This window comes from Mobula birostris, chromosome 28 (assembly GCF_030028105.1).
Source record: "Mobula birostris isolate sMobBir1 chromosome 28, sMobBir1.hap1, whole genome shotgun sequence".
In the NCBI taxonomy this organism is placed as follows: Eukaryota; Metazoa; Chordata; class Chondrichthyes; order Myliobatiformes; family Myliobatidae; genus Mobula; species Mobula birostris.
The window spans coordinates 28,768,597-28,783,084 of NC_092397.1; the positions used below are offsets into that span (position 1 = coordinate 28,768,597).

Below are 14,488 nucleotides of genomic sequence, written 5' to 3' on the forward strand. Positions count from 1 at the left end.
TAGAGAGAACATGACATTTTATTGATGGGGAACAGAATACAAATGTTGGGAGCTTATGCTTCCCTTATAGAAACATTGAAACATAGACAACCTACAGCATAATACAGGACCTTCGGTGCACAATTCTGTGCCACACATGTACTTTAGAAATTACTTAGCGTTACCCAAGCCCTCTAGTTTTCTGAGCTCCCTGAACCTATCCAAAAGTCTCTTAAAAGACATTATTGTAACCTCCCCCAACACCGTCACCGGCAGCCCATTCCATACACTCACCACTCTCTGCATAAAAATCACACCCCTGACATCTCCTCTGTACCTACTTCCAGGCACCTTAAAACTGTGCCCTCTCGTGCTAGCCATTTCAGCCCTGGCAAACAGCCTCTGACTATTCACATGATCAATGTCTCTCATCATCTTATACACCATATATAGGGTGGGGGAGCCCATTTATACATTATTCAGGGAAGAATCTCAATGTGTTGGAATCAGTTCAGGGAATGTTCACTGGACCAATACTGGTAGTGAGCTGGTTGTCTGATGAGGGAAGTCTGGGCTTGTGTTTTCTGTTCCTACTGTCTCCATGTGCTTATACGACCAGAAGATACAGGAGCAGAAGTAGGCCATTGAGTCTGCTCTGCCATTCAATCATGGGCTGATCCAATTCTTCCAGTCATCCCCACTCCCCTGCCTTCTCCTCATACCCTTTTATGCCCTAGTTAATCAAGAACCTATCTATCTCTGCTTTAAATGCACCCAAAGACTTGGCCTCCACAGCCGCTCGTGGCACCAGATTCCGCAGCTTTACCATCCTCTGACTAAAGTAATTTCTCTGCATCTCCGGACTTAATGGACAATCCTGAAGTCATGCCTCTTGTCCTGGACCCCACCTACCATGGGAAATAAGTTTTCCATATCTAATCTGTTCAGGCCTTTTAACATTCAGAATGTTTCTATGAGATCCCCATTCATTCTCCCGAACTCCAAGGAATACAGCCCAAGAGCTGCCAGATGTTCCTCATATGGTAAACCTTTCATTCCTGGAATCATACTCGTGAATATTTTCTGAACCCTCTCTAATGTCAGTATATTCTTTCTAAAATAAGGAGCCCAGAACTGTGCACAAGACTCCAAGTGTGGACTAACGAGTGCCTTATAGAGCATCAACATCACACCCCTGCTCTAATATTCTATACATCTAGAAATGAATGCAAAAATTGCATTTGCCTTCTTCACCACTGACTGAACCTGGAGGTTAACCTTTTGGGTATCCTGCACAACGCATCGCAAGTCTCTTTGCATCTCTGCATTTTGAATCATCACCCCATCTAAATAATAGTCTGCCCATTTATTTATTCTACCAAAGCGCATGACTATACACTTTGCAACATTGTATTTCATTTGCCACTTCTTTGTCCATTCCCCTAAACTATCTAAGTCTCTCTGTGGGCTCTCTGTTTCCTCAACACTACACACTTCTCCACCTATCTTTGTAGCATTGGCAAATGTACCCACAAATACATTAATCCCACAGTCCAAGTCATTGACATACCTCATAAAAAGCAGCGGTCCCAACATCGACCCCTGTGAACTCCACTGGTAACTGGCAGCCAGCCAGAAAACGATCCTTTTGTTCCCACTCTCTGTTTTATGCTGATAAGCCGGTGCTCCACCCATTGCCAACTAGAACCAGGGACCAGTATTTCATGATTTGAGCAAAAGATCAGAGGATTCTTTTCTGAATCTTAATGCACCCTCAGACATTGGAATTGATTAACTGACAGGTTTTTTGGATCATATCCTTGTATGCTTTTAAGGGAAAGAGAGGGGGATAGTTTATAAGGAGGGGGTGAAATGTTTCTGTGGGCAGACAGGAACATGGAGTTTAATGTTGAAACAGGACAGCCGTGACCTTATTAAATGACAGAGCAGGTGGGAGTTGCTGAGTGGGGACTCCTGCTCCTCATTTGGATGTGGGTGTGAGCCTGTGGCGTGCTGACCAGGACTGTACACAGAGCTCCAGCCGTGACCCCACTTGTGTCTATACAATTCCACCAGAGCTCCCTCCCCTGCCATTCTGTACCTTCAGCCAACAAAAGCAAGCCTCTCATCCGCCTTTTAAACCCATCGAATGCTCCGTCCTTCTAACCTGAGGAATCATTCCACATGCTCTCCCTCTGACCCTCTATTCTTCTCCAGATTCCACAATGTACCGTCTGTCTCCTGGCCTTGTTTGGGCTCCCCACCTGCATCACCTCACCTCTCAGATTAAATTCCACCTGCCTACCTGTCCAGTCCACTGATACCTTCCCGTAGTCCTCAGCTTTCCCCCGCACTCTCACCCACATGGCCAACTACACTGGACAACAAATATTTTGCTTCCTGATTACTTTTAGGTATGTATATCTTATGGATTTGGACTGCTGATACTGAAAATCACTATGCAATGTCCCTATCACACACCATCTCTTTGAAATTTCCTATATTTTTATATTTCAATTCATAATCCAAGTCAGATTATTTGACGCCAAGGTTAAGGGAGGCATTTGTGCTGGTCCACAAATCAAGCAGGCCAGCAATGACAGGTAATTCAAAGAACTTCCATTGGGACCAGAGAAAATCGCATGGAAGGCATTCAAAGAAGTTGTTGAAAATGTTCCATATTTTCCCAGGGACCAGGGAAATATTGAGCAGCTGTGTTTCACTGTAACTGTTGTACTGGAAATCTGTGTCTGGATCCTGGGCTCAGTGTGGGACTGAATGTCTCTGCTGTCTGAGACTGTGGAACGAATGAGCTGTCAGTATCTCTGTGCTCAGTAACACACCTTGTGTGTGAGAGATGGAGCCACTGTTCTGTTCATTGAGCCTTGGCAAGAGGGAACATTGGCGTACATTGAAGTCTTTCCTGCAGGTAGGAGAAGGAAAGTGAAAGAGGTAAAAGGCAGACACTGTGTGAAGCGACTGGTTCAGCCAGTGCCAGTGTGTGAGGCCACTCACAGGCTGCAGCTCTCAGCTTCTTCTGAGCAGCAGATGGAGGAGGCTCCAAACCAAGGAAGAGACAGACAAACCCCACCACTTCCCGGTACAGATCCGGGAGTGGAACAGAGGGATGGACACAACATTCATTTCCCATGGGATTCACCACTCAGAATACTCACTGTCCAGCAACAACAGACATTGGGAAATGTGCTAATGGGAAACTGTCTTCCCATGGTCAGGGGAGAGGAAGCTGCAATTATAGTCACCAGCAACTTCTTCCCACTCCGCCACACTCGCCGTGGCCCAGTCCCAGCGCAGGAATTAATTCTCACTCCACATTCAAGCTACAAGACCTAGGCCTCTGCAACTGGATCCATGACTTCTTAACCGGAATACCACAATCTGTGCGGATTGGGATAACATTTCCACCTCACTGACAATTAACACTGACACTCCACAGGGCTGTGTCTTTATCTCACAGCTCTACCGTCTCTACACCCACAACTGTGTGGCTAGGCATAGCTCAAACAACATTTATAAATTTGCTGATGATACAACCGCTGTTTGCAGAATTTCAGATGGTGACAATAAATCATAAATTAGGGTGAACTACCAGTTAGTGGAGTGTTGCTGCAGCAACAATCTTGCACTCAACGTCAGCAAGATCAAAACGCTGATTGTCAACTTCAGGAAAGGTGAGATGAAGGAATACAAACCAATCCTCATCAAGGGATCAGAAGTGGAGAGAGTGGACAATTGCAAGTTCCTGGATGTCAGCATCTCTGAGGATCTAACCCGGATGCAACATATGATGCAGTTATGAAGAAGGCAAGACAGCAACTATATTTCATTAGGAGTTGGAGGAGATTTGGTTTGTCAACTAAAACACTAAATAAACTTTTACAAACGTCCAGTGGAGATCATTCTGACTGGCTGCATCTCCATCTGGTATGGGGGGGGGGGGGGGCGGCTTCTGAATGAGATCGAAATAAATAGCAAAAACTTGTAAAACTGGTCAACTCTACCATGGGTCCAGGCTCGGTAGTACACAACATCTTCAAGGAGCGGTGCCTCAGGAAGGCACCGATCATCATTGAGGATCGCCACCACCCAGGACATGCTCTTTTCACACTGTTACCATCGGGAAGGAGGGAGAGAATGCTGAAGGCACACACTCGGTGATTCAGGAACAGTTTCTTCCCCTCTGACACCCAAATTCTGAATTCTCAATGGGCATTGAACCCAAGAGCACTACCTAACTACTTTTTTCTTTTAATTTATGTTTTAATTCATGTTTAACTAGATACTTTAACTTAAATATTGAATACTTAATGTAACTCAGTTTTTTCTCTATATTTATTTATCGTGGATATCATTGTACTGCTGCTGTAAAGTTAACAAATGTCACGACATATGCCGGTGATATTCAATCTGATTCTGATTAAGTTACTAATTGAGTCTGCCTCTTCCTCTCCAGCAACAACCTCCATTGCCCTCGCTCCAGAATCGATACCATTCCCTCAGCAACACACAATTCTGGAGGAACTCAGAAATCCAGGCAGCATTTATGTAAAAGAGTACATCTTTGGTATCTTAGGCCAAGATCCTATGTTTATGAGTAAAAATAAAACACATATACCGATTTAGAATAGTCCAAACACCATTCTCCCATTGTTGATAACGCTGTTTGTCCAAGACCTTCCCACATAGGAACTATTACAACCCTTTTTCCACAAAGCCCCATCATCAGCATAGAAAGCCAAACTGAACTCAGGCCCAAGATCATTAAAAAGTATACTTAACTATCAGATTAAACAATATTAAACAGATAACACTACCCTGGGAAGGGAGGTACGTTTTCTTCCGCAAACTCTGATGACCCCCCTCACTGAAAATAACCCCCCAAAACAAAAAAAAATGATACCCATTTGCAAAACCAACATGAACACCAAGCTTAATGAGTTTAGTAACAAGCCTCTCCCTCCATCGCATATCATAAAACTATTTTAATGTTCAAAAGCACTGCAACTACTGATTCTTTCAGTGTAAAAGGATTCCCAGATATCATTCCCAGTAGTACAAGGGAGTCATAGATCTCCCTTTGCAAAACCCACATTTGTAGTGACGAAGTAATTCTCTCTTATCCAAAACAATCATCAGCCTAATTACTATCATTTTCACCATTATTTTACACAGTGAGGAAGTGAGACAACAGGCCTGTAGAAACCGGACAGCATCGGATCCTTTCCAGGTTTTCAACAGGCTTTACCACAGACCTTTTCCAGTCTCCTGGGAGCATTCTTTGCTTCCAGACCTTCTTATAAAACTCAAGCCACTTCTTTTAGACTGCCTCAGGCAGATACTGGAGTACAGTATATGATAGCTTCCCATATCCTGCCCTGGGCTGTAGTTCTTGCCCCATTGATGGCAAATTTCAATTCAGCCAACGTAAAGTCATCATCCAAGGCAATCTCAAATGCCTCTTGTTTCTCACAAATCTCCCCACTGTCCACCAAGAGACTCTCTCTTCTCTTAAAACACTCATTCCCTATATTGTCTAGACTATGTGTGTTTGCAAACGTGTTTCTCAAACACTTTGCCTTTTCATTGTCCTCTGCATCAAATTTCCATTCTCCACTAATACTGGAATCTAGTTATAACCTCTGATGCCATTCATCTTCCTCAGCATTCTCCACACCACCATCAGAGGATCATGGGATGGGAGGCCTCGGGAGAAAGAAAGGGGGAGGGGGAATCCCAGAGGATAGGCAAGGAGTATAGTGAGAGGGACAGAGGGAGAAAAAGGGAGAGAGAAAGATATATATAATAATAATAATCAATAAATAACAGCTGGTGTGGTCCCATGATGTCTTATATCCCTTTTGCCAATCAACTATCCAGCTCTTGGCTCCATCCCTCCCCCTCCTGTTTTCTCCTATAATTTTGGGTCTCCCCCTCCCCTTCCCACTTTCAAATCTCTTACTATCTCTTCTTTCAGTTAGTCCTGACGAACGGTCTCGGCCCGAAACATCGACTGTACCTCTTCCTATAGATGCTGCCTGGCCTTCTGCATTCACCGGCAATTTATTATGTGGGTTGTATAACTCTGGTCTGTTGGGGATGGCGACAATAATTTACCGGAATAAGACCTGCAGCAGAGTGAGGAATGATCCAACAGAAAGCAGCTCGGGGACTGGTCAAGTCGCATGGAACTATAGAAGATGCCTCACTACTCAGATGCTTTGTTACGTCATTGAGCGATGGTGGTATAGTGGTGAGCATAGCTGCCTTCCAAGCAGTTGACCCGGGTTCAATTCCCGGCCATCGCAGGGTGTACGGTTTTAGACTACATAACATATAAACCTCTGACATAGACACGATCTACGCAGAACTCCATTGACCTAGTAATCGACACGCTAATTCAGGCTGTGAGTGTAAATTGATTCATTAATTATCATTAATTACTTAATTAATTAATTAATTATTCATTAATTACCCCCCTCCCCTTTCTAGATCTTTCTGTCTCTGTCTCTGGAGACAGCTTATCCACTGATGTCTAATATAAGCCTACTGACTCTCACAGCTATCTGGACTATTCCTCTTCTCACCCTGTCTCTCGCAAAAACGCCATCCCCTTCTCGCAATTCCTCCGTCTCCACCGTATCTGCTCTCAGGATGAGGCTTTTCATTCTAGGATGAGGGAGATGTCCTCCTTTTTTAAAGAAAGAGGCTTCCTTTCCTCCACTATCAACTCTGCTCTTAAACGCATCTCCCCCATTTCACGTACATCTGCTCTCACTCCATCCTCCCGCCACCCCACTAGGAATAGGGTTCCCCTGGTCCTCACCTACCACCCCACCAGCCTCCGGGTCCAACATATTATTCTCCGTAACTTCCGCCACCTCCAACGGGATCCCACCACTAAGCACATCTTTCCCTCCCCCCCTCTCTCTGCTTTCCACAGGGATCGCTCCCTACGTGACTCCCTTGTACATTCCACCCCCCCATCCCTCCCCACTGATCTCCCCCCTGGCACTTATCCGTGTAAGCGGAACGAGTGCTACACACGCCCTTATACTTCCTCCCTTACCACTATTCAGGGCCCCAAACAGTCCTTCCAGGTGAGGCGACACTTCACCTGTGAGTCGGCTGGGGTGATATACTGCGTCCGGTGCTCCCGATATGGCCTTTTATATATTAGTGGGACCCGATGCAGACTGGGAGGCGCTTTGCTGAACACCTACATCCTCTGGGTTCCCCACCCCCCTTGTCTTTCTTCCCGGACCTCCTGTCCCATGATCCTCTCGTATCCCTTTTGCCAATCACCTGTCCAGCTCTTGGCTCCATCCCTCCCCCTCCTGTCTTCTCCTATCATTTTGGATCTCCCCCTCCCCCTCCCACTTTCAAATCTCTTACTCACTCTTCCTTCAGTTAGTCCTGACGAAGGGTCTCAGCCTGAAACGTCGACTGTGCCTCTTCCTAGAGATGCTGCCTGGCCTGCTGCGTTCACCAGCAACTTTGATGTGTGTTGCATTAATTATCATTCACTGGTTGTGAATCAGAGTTGGAATTCACATCCGTCAAGAGTTTCTCGTTAAATCCTGTTCTGACTCTATTCCAGATTCTACAAGAATGGACACTTCACAGGAAGGATTGGCAGGATTTGTAAAGTGTTGCCTGATTAAAGTGTTTGAGCTTGTTTGCCTTCATTGGAATATCAGAGACTGAGAGGAAACTTGACCAAATTATCAGAATCAGAATCCTTTATTATCGTCAAGGATGTGGACACATACAGGGAATTTGATGTCGGTTTCCCTGAGCTCTTGCTGCACAGAATCAAAAAGCAAACAAAACAATAGTGCAAATAACCGTGAACTGTATACAATGAGGTGCTGAATACCAGTGTATGTACAGGTGGACTTGGTTTATAATAGACTAAAATTCAAGTGTTCATAAGACTGATGGCATATGGAAAGAAACTGTTCTTGTACCTACGTGTCCTGGCATACAGTGATCTAAAGCGCCTACCAGAAGGAAGGAGTTGGAACAGGTGATGTCCAGGGTGTGGTGGGTCTACAGTGATGCTGCTTGCTCGCTTCCTGACTCTATGAGAGACATAGATTGGGCAGATAGTCAGAATTGGATTCCCAGGGTAGGGATTTGAAATTCCAGCGGGAATGAATTTAAGGTAGGAGAGAGTTTAAAGATGTGCGGGTCACGTTTTTAGACAGCGTGGGGTGGGTGCTTGGACGGGGCTGCCAGGTTCAGAGACGGAAGGGTGTACAATATGTTTAGTGTGGAGTGACATTGATCGAGGCACAAAGAGAAAATCTACAGATGATGGAAATCCAAGCAACACAGAAAATGTTAGAGGAACTCAGCAGGCCAGGCAGCATCTGTGGGAAAAAATACGGTCGATGTTTCGGGCCGAGTCCCTTCATCCGGACTGGAGCAAAAACCGATGAGGAATCAGAGTTAGACGGTGAGGGGAGGAAGAAGCACCAGGTGATATTTGAAACCGGTGGGGGTGGGGAGGTGGCTGGTAAATTAAAGACCTGAAACTTTGATTGGTGAAAGAGATACTGGGCTGGAGAACAGGGAAGGAGAGGAGGCCATGAAAGAAAGAGAAGGGGGCGGAACACCAGAGGGAGGTGATGGGCAGGTAACAGATAAGGTCAGAGAGGGAAAAGAGAATGGGGCTTCATGAAGGAGGGGACAGTACTGGAAGTTTGAGAAATCGATGTTCATGCCATCAGGTTGGAAGCTACCCAGGCGGAATATAATGTTTTGGTCTTCCACCCTGAGCGTGGCTTCATCGGAACAATACTGGAGGCCATGGGCTGCCATGTCGGAATTGGAACGGGAAGTGGAATTAAAATGGGTGGCCACTGGGAGATCTCGCTTGTTCTGGTGGAGGGAGTGTAGGTGCTCGGCGATGTGGTCTCCCAATCTGTGTCGGGTCTCACCGATATACAGGAGGCTGCACCGGGAGCACTGGATGCAGTCGATGACCCTAAAGGACTCACAGCTGAAGAGTCGCCTTACCTGGAAGGATTGCTTGGGGCCCTGAATAGTACTGAGGGCGGAGGTGTAGGGACAGGTGTAACACTTGTTTCACTTGCAAGGATAAGTGCCAGGACAGAGATCAGTGGGAGGGACGGACACACATGGGAGTTTGGTGGTGGGATCCCGCCGGAGATGGTGGAAATTACAGAGAATTGTGTGCTGGAGGCGGAGGCTGGGGCGAGGGAGGTAGGTGAGGACAAGACAAACCCTCTGCCCAGGGGAGGGAGCGAGGATGCGGTGGGGGCAGACGTGAGCAAAATGGAAGAGATTCTATTGAGAGCAGCTTTCATGGTGGAGGAAGGGAAGCCCCTTTCTTTGAAAAAAGACGATATCCCCTTTGTTCTTGAATGAAACGCTGTATCCTGAGGTCAGATGCGGCAGAGACGGAGGAATTGAGAGGAGGGGCTGGCATTTTTACATGTAACTGGGTGGGAAGCGGTATAGTCCAGGTAGCTGTGAGGGTCTGTGTGGTTATAATAGACATCAGTGGACAAGCTGTCTTCAGAGATAGAGACAGAGAGATGGAGAAAACGGAGGGAGCTGTCGGATATGGGACAGGTAAACTTTTGGGCAAGGTGGAAGTTGCAGGCAAAGCTGATGAAGTGGATGAGTTCCACATGGGTGCAGAAAGAGGTAGCAATACCGTCATTTACATAGTGTAGGGAAAGTTAGGGAGCGACACCAGTGTAGGCTTGGAACATAGACTGTTCCACGGAGCCGACACACAGGCAGGCACAGCTGGGACCCATGCCGGTGTCCATGGCTCACCTTGTGTTTAAGGGAAGTGGGAGGACAAGTTCGGCCAGATGGAGGTGAATGGTGGTGGAGGGGAGCTGGTTGGGTCTGGTTTCCCGATGGAAGCGCAGAGATTTGAGACCTTCCTGGTGCGGGGGTGGGTGGTTTGCTGGACGTTTATAGGGATTGGACGTCCACAGTGAAAATAAAATGATGGGGAGCCTATGTTGGATGAAAACAATTAGACGCCAACTGAATGATCCAAAATTTAATCAAGCCCACGACATTAGACCCGGCAAGTCCGTTAATTCCAAAGATGTCGCTCGAGGAAACATGCACTTATGGTCAAAGAGAATGGTGAAGGAGTATGTAACTTACACACTCCTGACAAAAATATACCATGCGCCTTGGGTACTGTACTCTCTCTTTTCCCTTCTTCTATCCGGCTGAAGGTACAAGACAGCACGTAGTACAGGCTCGTGGATAGCTTCAACTCCGCCGTTATGTCTATTGGATGGTGCCCGAGACGATAAGATGGAGCCTTGACCTCACAATCTACCAGTTATGATGTGGCACCTGATTGTTTACCCGCACTGTGCTGTCTCTGTCGCAGTTACATTTCATTCTGCATTCTGTTATTGCTTAACATTGTTCTTTCTCAATACGTTGTGTAATGATTTGATCTCTAGAAATAGTGTGAAAGAGAAGCTTTTAAAAACATTTTAATTCCCACTGAAGTTAACGCTGCAGTCGCAGGGTCTCCGCACAGCACAGCGTTACCCAGCTGGCAATATAACACTCTGCAAAAACTGCCGGGTCACCAGCGTCCCTGGGTGGGCTCGAACCACCAACCTTTCGGTTAACAGCCGAACGCGCTCACCGATTGCGCCACAGAGACAGACTGGGAAATGGAGACTATGAATGGTCTATTCCGGGGTTGGAAGATGGTGACTGACAATTGATGCTGTGAACCGGCTTTTCACATATCACAATCACAACATTGGAATTAAACTTGAACTTCCACCAACGGCAGCTGACACCGCGGCTTACCCGGAATTCCAAAGGCTGAAATAAAAGGATACTAAACGTCTTCTATCGTCAGATGACTGGATACACCATTTCAGTGAGAGTCTGTGATTTCTCTTGTTCCTGAATTCACAGCTCCGTTAGACACTCTGAGCTGATGCATTAACAACGACCTCGATTCAAACAGAGCATCAATCTCCAGCGATACGGTCAAACACTTCACTAATTTTCTTAGTGACGGCACGTGAACAAACACTTCAATTAAACACCATTGTCTCTGATGCAAACATTGGACGATTGAAAACCAATACATCACAATTCTCGGGCATTACTTCAGCAGAGTCTTTGGTGGCGATGAGGCCGGTAGATTTAATGTTAAACGCCAGATTTGTCACGGAAGAGCTACTTTTATAGATTTCATTGTTTATTGTTTGATAATTATTGCGCTACAAATGGAGACCAGCGACACTGAACGACCCATATCTCGTGTCCCTGCAGTTTCCGATGTTGAACTGTCCTTCAGTCCTGTAACTCCCTCCTGGTCGCACACACAAAAGTCTGGAAACACAGATACGAAGAAAAATGTAAGAGAGAAAACAAGGTCGGGGTAGAAACCGTCAAATAACGACGTTCTTGATGTACAAGCACGAAAAATGTGCAGATGCTGCAAATATAAGGCAATACCCAGACAGTCCGCTGAGTTCTTCCAGCATTTTGTCTGTGATATTGCTGATATAACAGATTTTATGAGCATCTCAAATCTGACAAAGGTCAAAGGAAGTTGTCTTGAGCCGGACGGCGGTGAGTCTGTGGAATTCTTTGCTGTCGACGGCGATGGAGCCCGAGTCACTCGGTATGTTTAACGCGGAGGGTGATAGTTACTTGCTCAGTAAGGAAGTCAAAGACTGGGGAGAGAAGGCGTGAGAATGGAGTTGATGAGGATAATAACTCAGCCAAGATGGAATGGGGCAGACTGACTCTGCAGCGCCTGGGTTCAAGTGTACAGAGTTGTTCGCACTTCTGTTGTTTATGTTTTCTCAACGTGGTATTTATTGTTCTGTGCTCAGCAGTCTGCATTTCACAGGTGGTGTAGAAAACTGCAAAAAATACAGCTTGATACAATCATTTGCAGGTTGACTGTGTGGTTAAGAGGGCATACGATGTATTTACCTTCACCAACCGTGGGATTGAGTTCAGGAGCCGACAGGTAATGTAACAGCAATATAGGACCCTGATCAGACCCCACTTGGAGTACTGTGCTCAGTTCTGGTCACCTCAATCCAGGAAGGATTGGAAACCATAGAAAGGATGCAGAGGAGATTTACAGGGATGTTGCCTGGATTGCGGAGCGTGCCTTATGAGAGTAGGTTGAGAGAACTCGGCCTTTTGTCCTCGGAGCGACGGGGGATGAGAGGTGACCTGATGGAGTTGTATAAGATGATGTGAGGCATTGATCCTGTGGATAGTCAGAGGCTTTTTCCCAGCGCTGAAAAGGCTCACAGGAGAGGGCACAGTTTTAAGGTGCTTGGAAGTAGGTACAGATGGGAAGTCAGGAGTAAGTTTTTTTTTTACGCAGAGTCGTGAGTGCGTGGAACTGGCTGCCGGGGACGGTGGTGGAGGCGGATGCAATAGGGCATTTTAATAGACTCTCGGATAGGTACATGGAGCTTAGAAAAATAAAAGGCCTCTACTCGTTGGAATTTAGAAGAATGAGGGAGGATCTCATTGAAACCTATCGAATATTGAAAAACCTATAAAGAGTGGATGTGGAGAGTATGTCAGGGCAGCTTCTATGACCCTGACGTTGATGTTGAGCCGAATCGCCCTGGAACATAGTGATGAATTCCTTTGAAAAATGTCCTCCTGTCTCCCAGGCTGAGTGTCGCGGCTGTCATGGTCGAGGGATTAGGGCGGTAGACCAGAAGTTCATTAAAGTTTCAGCGAGTTTGTTCCACTGCGGAGGGAATAACCCGTGTCCACGTAATTTCAAATTATTTTATTCTGTCTCCCAAAGAGTTAATTTTGTCGCCGTCTCCTGATAAAACTATAGAATAAAGAAAAGAAAACTATGTATTTTATTGCGCTGTAAAGCTCTTGTTATGAATTCAGGGCGTTCATTGGAAAAACCATGGATTGAGTGACTCTGGTCACTCTAAACATGCGGATGATCATCTGCCGCCAGCATGGACTGACCTGCTTTCCTGTTTAGCCGTACATCTTCAGAATTGGTCCCGACTCCTGATCTTGTGGCTCAGTGAGTTTGCAAAGGAATGGGATTATACCAGAGAATATCGGCTCTCCTGACCGGACAAACTTTAATGCGCTCTGCCCCATCCCCTCGGTCGCTAAAGATATCTTTCCTCAGGCAGGCAGGATAGCGGGGTTGTTTGGGTCTACCTTCCTCAGGCGGCGATAAAGACCACAGGAGGAATGAGTCTATTTCGCGTCAATTCAGCTGCAGCTCAGCCGGTGTCCATTGATATTTATGCCGAAGGACAGCCCGGAGGCAAAGAGAGAGAACCCGGAAGAGATACGGTGGAAGATGAACAGAATGTATGACAGCAGGGCCACTGAAACCGGGTTCAGTAAATAATGTGAAACACATTGATTGCTGACATGTCGGGAACGAGGTCTCCGAATGGGTCGGAGCACCGACAGCACAAAGATAATATCAGGATGAGGCAGGAGATAGCAAATACGAGAAGAAAAGCAGAGAGAAAGGTGCGAAATAAATCAACAAAGAACAGTTAGTAAAGGAAATATTTATAAAGGAAGCCCTCCATTGAAGCTTAGAAAACCAGAGGGCAATGGGCAACCCTAGGTAATTTCTAAGGTAAGGACATGTTCGGCACAGCTTTGTGGGCCGAAGGGCCTGTATTGTGCTGTAGGTTTTCCATGTTTCTATGAAATGATGTGACGTCAGCAAAGAATCGACAAATGAAAATGAAGAGAATGAGCAACGTCCACAACGGAGCAGCGCGTCACCACGTTCAGACAACAGCAGAGAGGCGCAGCGGCAGCGTGCTGGGCCCATGGGCGTCCATTCGGCCGATGGATTGACGATTGTTTCCATGGAGAGCTTTGGAGGTGACGGAGGTCATATCAAATTAACCCGGGCCTATCAGGATAGTAGAAAACTGTCCTGACGTGTGTGAACTCAGAGAGCATCTCAGGGAGAACTTCATGCGGATGGTGTTTGGAAACTGGAACCCATGACTGAGTGGCTGGTGAGGCAGGTGCCCCTCACAACATTAGAGAATTGTCTGGGCGACCACCTGAATCATCAAGACATTGAAGTCAACAGCTAGTAAGCGAGCCCTTTTCTGGTGTGATCGGTAGTTGATTGTCAGCACGGACATTGTGAGCCGAAAGGTCTATTTTAGGGTCGCATGATTCTGTGAATCTATATTACATTTGTGAATCACAGTAAAGGGTTTTATTTACTCTGGTAATGGGGGAGGGGGATGAGAGAGATCCCATTGTGTATAAATAGACAGAGTGGGTGGTGAGCAGACTGACCGCACTCAGCGTGAACACATCATCCGACATGTTTTGATGTGTCCTAGTTGGCTGTGGGAATCTGAGTTAGAGTGAGAGCAGGAAGCTGCACTGATCGGTTCACCGGGGAAAATGCGAGGGACAGCACTTCAGTCCTTGATCCACTGGCCAGCCCAGGGTGAATAAT

The 14,488-nt window shown here is 46.3% G+C and overlaps 1 protein-coding gene and 2 non-coding genes across 3 annotated transcripts in view; 1 reads left to right on the forward strand and 2 right to left on the reverse strand.

The window, feature by feature from the left end:
* The window catches only part of LOC140188831 (uncharacterized), a 184,644-nt gene that overhangs the window by 94,452 nt on the left and 75,704 nt on the right, over positions 1-14,488 (reverse strand). The window lies entirely within an intron of this gene.
* trnag-ucc (transfer RNA glycine (anticodon UCC)) lies at positions 6,234-6,305 on the forward strand. Its single transcript has one exon. It is a non-coding gene; the product is annotated as a tRNA-Gly (tRNA).
* On the reverse strand, positions 10,602-10,675 carry trnan-guu (transfer RNA asparagine (anticodon GUU)). The gene has a single exon. It is a non-coding gene; the product is annotated as a tRNA-Asn (tRNA).